The 13,210-nt window shown below is 47.9% G+C and overlaps 1 long non-coding RNA gene across 1 annotated transcript in view; it reads left to right on the forward strand.

The window, feature by feature from the left end:
• Window positions 1-13,210, forward strand: part of LOC147707896 (uncharacterized) — a 457,867-nt gene that overhangs the window by 285,623 nt on the left and 159,034 nt on the right. The window lies entirely within an intron of this gene.

Below are 13,210 nucleotides of genomic sequence, written 5' to 3' on the forward strand. Positions count from 1 at the left end.
TTGTGCTTTGGGGACTGAGAACTCCCACCACCGAGCAGCCCTTGCACCGAAGATCAGCCCCCCAGCATCTCCACAATCTGCGTGAGGCCCTTTTGCAAAGTGCCAATCGACGCGCCATCCCGGCCACTAGCCACGTGGTCAGCGGCCATCTTGGCGACAAAACCGAAGAACTACACTGCGGGTCTGGTTGCTCCAGACTTGCCCTAGCTCCTGTGAAAAGGAGCACCCGCTCTGACCTTGCTGGTTCGAGTGATAACCCTTTTTCGACTCCTGCGTGGCTTGCATTAGCCAAGGCCTGTTTGCTCCGATCAAGTTGCCGACACCGCCAACAGCGAGAAGCCTACGTGGGACCGCTCGTGACCGACTCCTGGACGTCCTCGACCCCCGGTGTCCACGTGGCTGCAGAGAGAAGCTACACCTCAACGCCTGTTTGCACCCGACATCGCCTGGTTCCAATCTGGTTCCACGGTAGTCACTGGCTAGTGACTTTGAACATTGTCCCCTCTGCTTTCAGGTCTTCACATCTTCAGATCCACCCTTGGATCCACCGGAACTCTTCACCTCGAGCCGCCTGCAGCATCTTCAGCTCCAAGCACCATCGACCAGCGTGACGAAACCCGACACTACTTTGACCCTATGCACCCGCTTCCTGTGGGTGAGGTAACTCCGCTCCGCCGGTGTTCCTACACTGGTACACATCTCTAGGGCCTGTGTCTCAAGTTTCAGGTCACTCGGAAGGTTCCGAACTAACTAACTTTGTACTTTTTACGCACCATAGACTTTGCATTGGTGAGTGCGTGCACTTTAAACACTGCACCCGAGTCCCGCGGGCATTTTCCCGACTTAGTCACTGCTAGTCCCGAATAGCTCCAGCGATTCCCAAGGCCCTAGGCCTGTTTCCTTTCAGATTGGTATCCCTTATACCACTTTCTTAGTATATGGTTTAGGTGGCCCCTAGGGCTCATCCATATTGTGCAACTTTTGTGTATTTTAAACTGTCTTGTGTTTAACGCTTGTGCTTCTGTGCTCATAAAGAGTCCAGGGGATACTTTTAGTTAATAAATCAATATATATTTTCAATATATATCTGTGTGGTGTCCTTTCATTTGGTATTGAAGGGGGTTGTGTATGGTAATACAGCTGGCTTCACATGCCTTTCAGAGTTTAGCCTAAGACTGCTTTGTCCACGTTACCACTAGGATAACTGGTCTATAAGGTTGACTTACAACCAATCATCATAAGGGTTGCTTGGCATGGTACAAGGTGATCACTAGAATTAGTGAGCATTATATACCATGCCAACTTCTCACATTGGTGAGCAGCGGATTGGGATCTGAGCTTGCTGTTGTTTTACCATTACAATCTTTGAGATTATCATTTGAAAGATCATACAGGTACCTGCTAGGTACATATAAAACAAGACTAGTATACTTAAGTTCTACTGAACTTAGTTGTTGTAGAGGAAAGGGAGTAGCACACCCTGACTACAACTACTAGAAAGGTTTAGTAGGTAAACTCCAGTGTAGGTAGATTGCAACACATCCACCCACACTAGAGCAATGTCTGGAGCAGAGGGTTCCTCTGGGAATGTCCCTGTTGAGAGTGACCCTCCAAGGGCACCATCCAAATTTGCTATTTTTTCCTTTAAGGAATTAATACAGCTTTGTGTCTTAAGGGGTCTGAAGACCGGGCCTTCCCCTACTACAAACCACCTTAGAGAGCTCTTAGACCAGTCTGCGACTCTAAAGACCTCTAAGGCAGACCCCACGGGGAATGCTGAAGGAGGCCATCCTTCTGAGGATGACACTGCAGAAGCCCCTGTCCTTATAATCCTGGTAGATGAGGAAGCCCCCATCACAGGAGCTCCTCAGACAGATGAGGAGGAGGAAGAGGAAGAAGAGACAGAAGGGGGGAGCAGTGAGTCAGATGATGACAGAAATAGTCAGGTACTGGTCAGTAGACTGAACCAGGCTAACTTAAGCCTATTTGGGACTGAATCTGGTAACAACCCATTCAGACCCCCAGGTGGACTTAACCAGAAGTCTAGGAGGAGAAGGACTCACTCAGGTGACTCTAACAACTCCCATGCTTCTAGAGGTTCTCATGGTCACTCCAGAAGGGAGATGACTAGCCCTCAGAGAAGGGAACATGAGGCCAAAATGAGAGAGGCTGAATTGAGGATCCAGAGACAAGAGTTAGAGGTTGCCCTGGCCCAAGAGAAACTTGCTAGAGCAAGACAGCCTAGAGAGAGTGGGGTAATAGAACCCACTGGTGGCAGCAATATCCACAAGGATAAAGACAGGTCTTTTGATAACAGAAACCTGAGTAAGATTGGGTCCCCCTACAAAGCTGGGGATGATATCCACAAATGGATAACTGCAATGGAGAGAGCCTGCAGAGTACAGCAGTTCCCTCAGGAGCAGTGGGCAGCAATCTTGTGGCTCTCCTTTGAAGGTAGAGGCCGAGACAGACTCCTCACAGTTAGTGATGGGGATTCTAGAAACTACCTGGTCCTGAAGAGTGCTCTGATTGATGGGTTAGGCTTAAGCACTGAACAGTACAGGTTAATGTTCAGAGATACCCAGAAGACACAGACTCAGGACTGGTCTGAATTTGTTGAGTGTGCCACTAAGGCTCTGGAGGGATGGTTGCTGGGAAGCAAGGTTACAGACTATGAAGGATTGTATAATTTGCTGATGAGATAACAAATTTTAAATAATTGTCAAACCAGCAGTTGCATCAACATTTGGTTGACTCAGATTTGACCTCTCCCCAAGAATTGGGAAAGAGGGCAGATAAATGGGTTAGAACCAGAGTTAAGCAAAAGAAGCAGAACCAGAACCAGGGTGGTGACCAGAAGAAAACAGACCAGAACGGTGGGGAGCAGAAAACTAAAGACCAGAAGTCTTCAACAGGGCCCCAAACTGATACAGAGGGTGGGTCCCAAACTTCCAAGAAAAAGAAGAAAGAAGGTCAGAAGAAACCCTGGTGTAAAACTTGTAAAAACACCTCTCACTGGACAAGTGAGTGTAAAAAGGGTGGAGCCCCCAGCACTGCAGCCCCTAAGGCAACTGCACCCACTAGTACAGCTAGCAGTGCTGGTCCACAAACCAAGGGGGTAGTGGGTATCACCTTGGGAACTGAAGGAGATTCTGACCTAGTCAGAACCCTTACACAGGCTGTTCTGATTTGTGAAGGGGACATAGATTTGATCCCTGACATAAGCCCCAGTAATCTGGGCAAATACAGACAGACACCTTTGATTAATAACAAAGTGGCTCAAGCTTACAGGGACACATGTGCAGTGTCACTATGGTGACACCTGACTTTGTGGACCCTGGACAGTACATGCCAGGTGATTACCCGGTGACCAATGCCAGCAATGTCACCACTACACATAGTGTGGCACTTGTTAACTTTTCCTGGGGAGGGGAAACTGGCCTAAAAAGAGTTGTGGTTAGTGCTGATCTCCCAGTTGAATGTTTGTTGGGCAATGACCTGGAGAACTCTCTATGGTCAGAAGTTGAGTACAGGACTCATACAGAGATGTTAGGGATATCATCACATGTCCTTGCTGTGACCAGGTCACAGGCCAAAAAGTGCCTCTCTGAACCTCAGGTCTTGGATCCTGGAACAATGGACCAAGCACCTTCCAAGAAGAAGAACAGGAGGGTTAAGGCTGTGCCTTCCCAACTGCCTACAAGTGAGGATCAAGCTTCACAGGAAGCTGGTCTTGAGACCCCTGAAGGAACTGTCTCTGAAGAACTTGAACCTGATCAGGTTGAGTTTCTGGGGACAGGGGGACCTTCTAGGGCAGACTTGGGGCAGGCTCAGTTAACCTGTCCTTCTCTTGAACCCCTCAGACAGCAGGCTGCTGCTGAGGCTGCTGGGAATGCTCAAGGTGCCCATAAAGTTTATTGGGATGAAGGACTCCTTTACACAGAGGGTAGAGATCCCAAGCCTGGTGCAACCAGGAGGTTGGTTATACCTCTGCAATTTAGGGGTTTCCTTCTCACCTTGGCCCATGATATTCCTTTAGCAGGACACTTAGGCCAGAATAAGACCTGGGACAGGCTTGTCCCTCACTTTCACTGGCCTCACATGTCTGAAGCCACCAAGGAGTTTTGTCGCTCCTGTGAAACCTGCCAAGCCAGTGGTCAGACCAGACTCCCACACAATCGTATTTTGATCGCGTCGCTTTGGTGAGTGCAACCGCAAACCATTTTTTAACTGGTGTGATTGAGCGAGCCTCTCCTGATCTAAACCAGAGTCCTCTGTATTTATACTCCCCAGCTCCACTACAATTGATGGTACTTTGGACCACGTCACTAAATTCAATAATCAGAGCTGTCCCGAAACCACTTGGTGGTAAGTTCCCCTCTCCTATTTCTGGACCTTTACTTATCATTGCACACTTAACCTTATTTAAAGTGTTCGTCCTTATTGCTTATTAACAGCTTTGCCAGCTTTGACGATTGATTTGGACCACGCCGTTAGACTGTATCACGGCCTTTTGTATACCACCTCGTGGTAAGTTGACTTTTAGTTGCCGTTACCGAGCAAGCTCGTCCCACAGTTAGTGGGCAGTGAGATGCCCGTTTGCTGCCTTTCACCCTGGACTGGCCGGACTCCAATCCTTTCTTAGACATCCACTTGATTTAATTCTGCTCATTTAGCGCTATATATCCTTAATCCAAGACGTGCTTATGATCAATTGATTTGATTAACCATACGCATATCAATTATGTGTCGTACCAACACACTTGTTTTATTTCTGTGATACATTAATGACCCTGTCCCCTACCACTTTATGCTAGTACTGATGTGCTTTTTCTTTTGGATTAATATAGGGATTCATTTCCTAACAGTAATTTATATATATTTATATTAAATAGGTGTCCCCCACCCCTGTCCTGATGAAGACCCCACAGCAAGGATAGTAAATCGACCTGCACACGAGAGGGTCGAAACGTCAACAACTATTCGTATTATCAACTCCATGCCTTAATGCTTTCATTATTTGAACTTTGTGGAGTATGCTGTTGTGTGGAAATAATAATTTGAACCTTGTGGTCCCTTTCTCTACACACACTGTGTAGTACGGACAAATGATGTATATCTACTAATTCAATTGTCACTAGAGAATGTTTTCCTCCTTCCCTTCACTTCTTCCTCACAGGATCACTCCTCCCTTCCTTGTCTCTCCACTATACTTGGGGCACTACGAAAACCGTATTTAAGCTTTGAGAAATTTATATATTTGGTACATATATTCACATTGTGATTAAAACAATGTGGACAGATTTGTTTCTTGATTGATTTATTTTTCGCTTTGTAAACTGTTCCTTGATTACTGGGACCCCTTCCTCTTATTACAAGCCAGTGGTAAAGCAGGTGGCACCACAAAGGCCCCCCTGATACCACTACCTGTGGTGGGGGTTCCCTTTGAAAGAGTGGGGATTGATATTGTAGGTCCAATGGATCCCCCTACAGCATCTGGGCACAGATTCATACTGGTGGTGGTGGACCATACCACCAGGTACCCAGAGGCAATTCCACTTAGGACCACAACAGTTCCTGTTGTGGCCAGGGCCTTACTTGGAGTTTTCTCCAGAGTGGGGTTTCCTAAGGAGGTAATATCTGACAGAGGTGCCAACTTCATGTCAGGATATTTGACAGCTATGTGGAAGGAATGTGGTGTCAACTACAAGTTCACCACTCCTTACCATCCACAATGTAATGGGCTTGTTGAAAGACTTAACAAGACCCTAAAGGGTATGATCAAAGGATTACCTGAAAAGCTCAGGCGGAGATGGGACATCCTTCTACCCTGCCTTTTGTTTGCTTACAGAGAGGTCCCTCAAAAGGGGGTTGGCTTCAGCCCCTTTGAATTGTTGTTTGGGCACCCTGTAAGAGGACCCCTGTGTCTGGTGAAGGAAGGATGGGAGTTACCTCTCAAAAAGCCTAAGCAAGACATAGTGGACTATGTACTTGGTCTCTGCTCCAGGAGGCAGAGTACATGGAAAAGGCATCCAAAAACCTTGAGGCTAGCCAAGAATTACAGAAAGCTTGGCATGACCAAAAGGCTGTCTTGGTTGAATTTCAGCCAGGACAGAAGGTATGGGTGTTGGAGCCAGTGGCCCCAGCAGCACTCCAGGACAAATGGTCTGGACCCCATACAATTCTGGAGAAGAAGGGAGAGGTTACCTAATTGGTGGACCTAGGAACTCCCAGGAGCCCCCACAGGGTGCTCCATGTCAACAGACTTAAGGCATATGTCAGCAGGGCAGACATGGGCTTGCTCATGGCTACAGATGAGGGACAGAAGGAAGAGAGTGACCCTCTCCCAGACCTGCTCACTCAGAACCCTGAGGATGGCTCAGTTGATGGTGTGGCCTTAGATGGCAGGCTCACTGAACATCAGCAAAATGACTGTAGACAAGTTCTGCAGGCATACAGGCATATGTTCTCATTGACACCCAGTCAGACTAACTGGTGTACCCATGTATTGGACACTGGTGACAGTCTTCCTGTAAAGAGCAAGATTTACAGGGAACCTGATCATGTCAGGGACTGTATAAAGACTGAGGTGCAAAAGATGCTGGAATTAGGTGTCATTGAGCCTTCAGAGAGCCCCTGGGCTAGCCCAGTGGTTCTGGTCCCCAAACCTCACACCAACGATGGCAAGAGAGAGATGAGGTTCTGTGTGGATTACAGAGGACTCAATGCTGTCACCAGGACAGATGCACACCCTATTCCAAGGGCAGATGAGCTCATTGACAAGTTGGCTTCTGCCAAATATTTGAGCACATTTGACTTGACAGCTGGCTACTGGCAAATCAGGTTAGCTGAGGAGTCTAAAGCCAAGACAGCATTTTCTACCCCTAGTGGGCATTATCAATTTGTGGTGATGCCCTTTGGTTTGAAAAATGCACCTGCCACCTTCCAAAGGTTGGTGAATCAAGTCCTTACTGGATTGGATGACTTTTGCGCAACATATCTGGATGATATTGCTGTCTTTAGCTCCACCTGGGAGGATCACCTGGTCCACCTGAAGGAAATGATTGAGGCTCTGCAGAAGGCAGGCCTCACTATCAAGGCAACAAAGTGCCAGATAGGGCAGAGCAAGGTTGTATACCTGGGCCACCTTGTAGGTGGAGGCCAAGTTCAACCACTGGAGAGTAAGATCCAGACTATCAAGGACTGGTCCCCTCCAACCACCCAGACTCAGGTCAGAGCTTTCTTGGGCCTGACTGGGTACTACAGGAAGTTTGTTAAGAACTATGGGTCCATTGTGACTCCTCTTAATGATCTGACATCTAAGAAGATGCCCAAAAAGGTTCAGTGGACAGAAATCTGTCAAAAGGCATTTGATGACCTGAAGAAGGCCATGTGCTCTGCACCTATCCTGAAGAGTCCTGACTACTCAAGAGAGTTCATTGTCCAAACAGATGCTTCTGAGTTGGGAGTGGGAGCAGTGCTTTCACAGCTTAATGGAGATGGCCAGGACCAGCCCATTGCTTTCATTATCAGGAGGCTGACCCCCAGAGAGAAACGTTGGTCAGCTATTGAGAGGGAGGCCTTTGCTGTGGTGTGGGCCCTGAAGAAGTGGAGACCATACTTATTTGGCACTCACTTCAAGATTCAGACCGACCATAAGCCCCTCTTATGGCTTAATCAGATGAAGGGTGAAAACCCCAAACTACTCAGGTGGTCCATTTCCCTACAGGGGATGGACTTTACAGTGGAGCACCGCCCAGGGACTGACCATGGCAACGCAGATGGTCTCTCCAGGTACTTCTACTTAGAACATGAAGACACAACTGGTCAAGGTTAGTCTAATGTCCCTGCGTTTGGGGGGGGGGGGGGTTGTGTAGGAGAGTAGGGTCTGCTATCTTATGGTCACCCCAAATTTTTGCTTTTTGCTTCACTGGTTTATGACTTAATGTGGCTGTGGGCCTGCTAATCAGACCCACAGCTTGCTGTTCTCTCTCTAAATTACTGCCAATGCACTCTAGGGGCATTACGAATTGGATACTGGTTCACCTTATAGGCCCCTATAACAGTGTACCATAGGTACCCAGGGCATAGGTGCATCCAAGGCCTACCAGGGGCTGCAGCATGTATTGTGCCACCCCTGGCCTGGCCTCCATATTTGACACAACTGGCTGATCACTCAGCTGGGGTAAGTTGGTGTAATCACCTCTTACTTAGGTATAGTATCCCTATACCTGACCTTAAACTGGACACATATGTTCCTATCAGCCACTCCTATGGAAGGCCTCAACAATCCTGGAGGCAGAGTGCTTGGAAATATGTGAGATGGTGCTCTAGCATGAGCTGAGCCTGTCTGCAGCTGTCGGGAACCACTCCCTAAGCTGTTCCGGGATATTGCCATACCATATACTCTTAAGTGCATTATAATCCTCGCGGTTATATGCTATCTTTGGTTTGGCTTTATCAAAACATGTCGAGTAAGGTGTCATACGAATTGGAATACTATCCCCTCGACAATTCTGTCGACGGGGATAGCATTCCACCCTTCTAGAGGGACACGACATGTGTGTAGCCTTAACCCCGGTTAAAGTTAACCAGAGCCTCAGCATCACAAAATGGATGCTGCCACCACAGACACAAGTCTGACCTCCTGCTGCTGGGAGTCCTTCCAGCGAGGGAGGCGTGGACAAAGGGTTTCCTGCCTTGGGAGGTGCGAGCACCACCCCAGACAGGGTTTTGTGTATTGGGTAGGACAGGGCTGAATAGATTGAGACATGCCCGGGGCACACAAGGTGTCCCCGTGCATAAGCCAGTCCAAACCGGTCCTGGGACTTTCCAGACCCAGGCCTGGCGAGGAGCTGGACAAAGGAAAGGGGGTGTAACCGCCCCCCTTCCTGGTCCCACCCAGAGGAGGGACCTAGTAGGTGATCCACCCCTCAGATTGGGAATAAGAGTGGGAGCAGTGCCATTGCACAGCAGATCATCCTGAATCAACTTTACACGAAGAAGAAGACTGGACTTCGACATTCTGCTGCACAGAAGACTGAAGAGAATCTCCCTTGTGGCCTAGGAGTGGCCACCCCGTGAATACAGGTACCAACCAGCGAATCGGCGTCTGCTTTGCCGCCGCCTCCCGCCCGAGTCCAGAGCCTGACAAGACCCAGACTCCCAGACTTCTCACAGCCCGATCCACAGTCCCTGCAAAGAAGGGACCCGTGGAGGCACCGAGAGACGTGGGACCGGACTTCTTGGAAGACACCCGAAGAGTTGACAGCGCAACACCAGAGGCATCCTCGACGTTGTGCTTTGGGGACTGAAAACCCCCACCACCGAGCAGCCCTTGCACCGAAGATCAGCCCCCCAGCATCTCCACGATCTGCGTGGGGCCCTTTTGCATTGTGCCACTCGACGCGCCATCCCGGCCACTAGCCACGTGGTCAGCGGCCATCTTGGCGACGAAACCGAAGAACTACACTGCGGGTCTGGTTGCTCCAGACTTGCCCTAGCTCCTGTGAAAAGGAGCACCCGCTCTGACCTTGCTGGTTCGAGTGATAACCCTTTTTCGACTCCTGCGTGGCTTGCATTAGCCAAGGCCTGTTTGCTCCGATCAAGTTGCCGACACCGCCAACAGCGAGAAGCCTACGTGGGACAGCTCGTGACCGACTCCTGGACGTCCTCGACCCCCGGTGTCCACGTGGCTGCAGAGAGAAGCTACACCTCAACGCCTGTTTGCACCTGACATCGCCTGGTTCCAATCTGGTTCCACGGTAGTCACTGGCTAGTGACTTTGAACATTGTCCCCTCTGCTTTCAGGTCTTCACATCTTCAGATCCACCCTTGGATCCACCGGAACTCTTCACCTCGAGCCGCCTGCAGCATCTTCAGCTCCAAGCACCATCGACCAGCGTGACGAAACCCGACACTACTTTGACCCTATGCACCCGCTTCCTGTGGATGAGGTAACTCAGCTCCGCCGGTGTTCCTACACTGATACACATCTCTAGGGCCTGTGTCTCAAGTTTCAGCTTTCTAGGTCACTCGGAAGGTTCCGAACTAACTAACTTTGTACTTTTTACGCACCATAGACTTTGCATTGGTGAGTGCGTGCACTTTAAACACTGCACCCGAGTCCCGCGGGCCTTTCCCGACTTAGTCACTGCTAGTCCCGAATAGCTCCAGCGATTCCCAAGGCCCTAGGCCTGTTTCCTTTCAGATTGGTATCCCTTATACCACTTTCTTAGTATATGGTTTAGGTGGCCCCTAGGGCTCATCCATATTGTGCAACTTTTGTGTATTTTAAACTGTCTTGTGTTTAACGCTTGTGCTTCTGTGCTCATAAAGAGTCCAGGGGATACTTTTAGTTAATAAATCAATATATATTTTCAATATATATCTGTGTGGTGTCCTTTCATTTGGTATTGAAGGGGGTTGTGTATGGTAATACAGCTGGCTTCACATGCCTTTCAGAGTTTAGCCTAAGACTGCTTTGTCCACGTTACCACTAGGATAACTGGTCTATAAGGTTGACTTACAACCAATCATCATAAGGGTTGCTTGGCATGGTACAAAGTGATCACTAGAATTAGTGAGCATTATATACCAGGCCAACTTCTCACAATATACAGCACCTCTTGCTATCATTTCAGGCGGGAACCGAGACTTCAAGGCTGACATACTGACCAGAGACCCTGCAGCTCTGACATGACATCACTCCAGCTCACAGTGGTCTGATGATCCCTTGCAGGGTGTCCAGCTCAAGTCGAGGACGCAGTCTCACACTCTTAACTATTCAGGTGTTGGGGTTTGACTAAATCCTAGTGGTATTCTTGGCTGTTAGACTTAGGCTCTTAGAAGAAGGCTCTTAGACGTAGGCTCTTAGACTTATGCTCTATTCGCACCTACTCACATGCTAGGTACACTTAGATACATCTATACAAGCATCTTAGAAGTACGCACTTTATTTTATAAATGCATTTTCACATTCATGTATGTGTTCATGACTATTGTAAAATAGTAGAACAATACTATTTCTTTTCTACTCACTGCACTGCTGGTTCTATATCTCTGCTACTGTACGACAGTTGTAGCCGTGCACTTATTTTACATGAGAAGAACTCTGGAACAATAAATTCTTATTGTAAACACGCTCAACTGTTTCTTCTGTGTATTTCTCTGAGAGCAAAACAAGCAGGCAAGAGTAACTGGGTAAAAAGTAGTATATTGTTTCCACGAGTCTGAGGTTTTATGTTCTAAATTGCACAAATTAATCTCTCTGATAACAGGAGATTCTAGTGGCACTGCGAGCTAGCTAATGCAAAAATATAAGGCTGACATATTCGGTGTGGGTGTACAGACTCTGTTTGCCACCAAGCCCACAGTATTTGTTATCCGTAAACAGCGTAGGTCCTGTATGAAAGGGTACTATCAGAGCTACACTACAATTGTACATTTTGTCGTTGAACGGTCTCTTGTAGATCTTGCATAGGATCCATAGTAGCTGACTGGACAGAGTCCCTTTGGCATTTCAATCTATCAATTGCCAAGCCTGGTGGTCATCTTAATGTCTTGGAAACCTTGACGTTGAAGAAAGAGTGATCCCTTCTCGAAGCCACCCTGCCAACAGGGTGAAGATCCCAAGCTAGCAGAAGCCCTTGTTCTGGAGGAGGAAATCCCAAAGACACAAAAACCTCCAGCAAGACAATCCAGAAGGGATGAAGACCACGGTAAGGACTTACTTGGCATAAGGTACAAAAAAAGGCAGAAACAATAGCAAGAGCACTGGATACAAACTAAGCCTTTATGCATAACGAGGACGTTTGTTACACACTCTTGACCAGCTCCTTTAGCCTTATATACTATTAATTACAGGGGCAGCTCATCCTTTAAGGTGGAGGTGCGTCACCCCACTAAAAAAATTCATCCATGGATAGAAAAATAAAATGTTAATAACCATTTTTTTCTTTTCAAACCCCTGTCCTGAGTGGAGGTTTCTGCAGCTGCCAGTCAGGCAGCAACAGAAAGCAGTGATGGACAGGCAGAACACTAAGGTTTAAAGTGCACATGTCTTTTTAGCTGGCTGGCGGTCTTGCAATGGCCACCAGACATGCACAGTTTAAACCTCTCTAACTCAGCTGTCTTCGACAGCTGGGTTAAGTGTCCCCAGGAGCGGGGAGAGAGGCTGCTCCCTCCAAACCTAGTGCTGCTTTCATGCTGCATGAAAGTAGTGCCAGGGCTGCTTACTGCAGCTTCCTGGTCCCTGTTTGCCTGGGGAACAGAAGACCCGAGCGAGGAGTAATCGCTCAAGGATTGCAGGTAAGTGTAATTCTTTTTAAAATTTATTTAGAACTTTTATATTTTTTTCCTCCTGTCTCACCACCCTCCTTACATGCCAGCTGCCACTGGTTAATAGATCTTGAACAGGAAGCAAGCTAGAGGAAGAAAATAGCAACTATCTTGGATTGGGAACTCACACATAGGAAACAATAGGAGAGGCGCCATCTTGGATAGGTCTGTGTATAATTTCAAGATGGCGCTGCCTTTCAGGATGCCAAAGAATCCAGCTTCAACATGCACCCTGCTTAGTCTGTGTGAGAGCCTGCACATGCCCGCCTGACCAATCGGGCTAAGGCTGGACCTGACGCTCAGCTATCGCGTCCAGCGCATCCCTTCAGCACCTTAGCAGATGTGACAGTGATAAAGGCATGGCGCACCCGACAAAGACTAGAGATGATGTATATCTGTTACCTGCACTTCAAGCGTGCCTGAGCGTTAAGACTCCCAGTAAACACTTAGCTCTTCTTTTTTTTAATTACATTTTTTAAATTATTTTTTTATTAGTATTTTCATCATAGAAACAACAAACCAGGAGATAACCACATTGCAGTGCTGTACTATAAGAATTGAGCTGACATAGCTGGGTTTGGCTTTCTCCCATAAAATCTGTGGTCTCCAAAGTCCCATCTGCAATAATAAACATCAGTAGACACAAAGAAACTAACAGACATTTCGGCATCTCTACACCGCACCAACTCTTCACGATTCCATTGTGAAGTGGTCTCATTGGGTACACCTGGCATGCATACTTTACATTACACATCTACATTACTAGAATTCAGCCAAGTGACGTGTGGTTCCCAGATATCCTTGGGTCGGGATCTGAGTGGCTGGAGCTCCCAATATGTGGAAAGATGTGTGCTGCAGTAAGTGACTTGTC

The sequence above is a fragment of the Lissotriton vulgaris genome, chromosome 6 (genome assembly GCF_964263255.1).
Source record: "Lissotriton vulgaris chromosome 6, aLisVul1.2, whole genome shotgun sequence".
In the NCBI taxonomy this organism is placed as follows: domain Eukaryota; kingdom Metazoa; phylum Chordata; class Amphibia; order Caudata; family Salamandridae; genus Lissotriton; species Lissotriton vulgaris.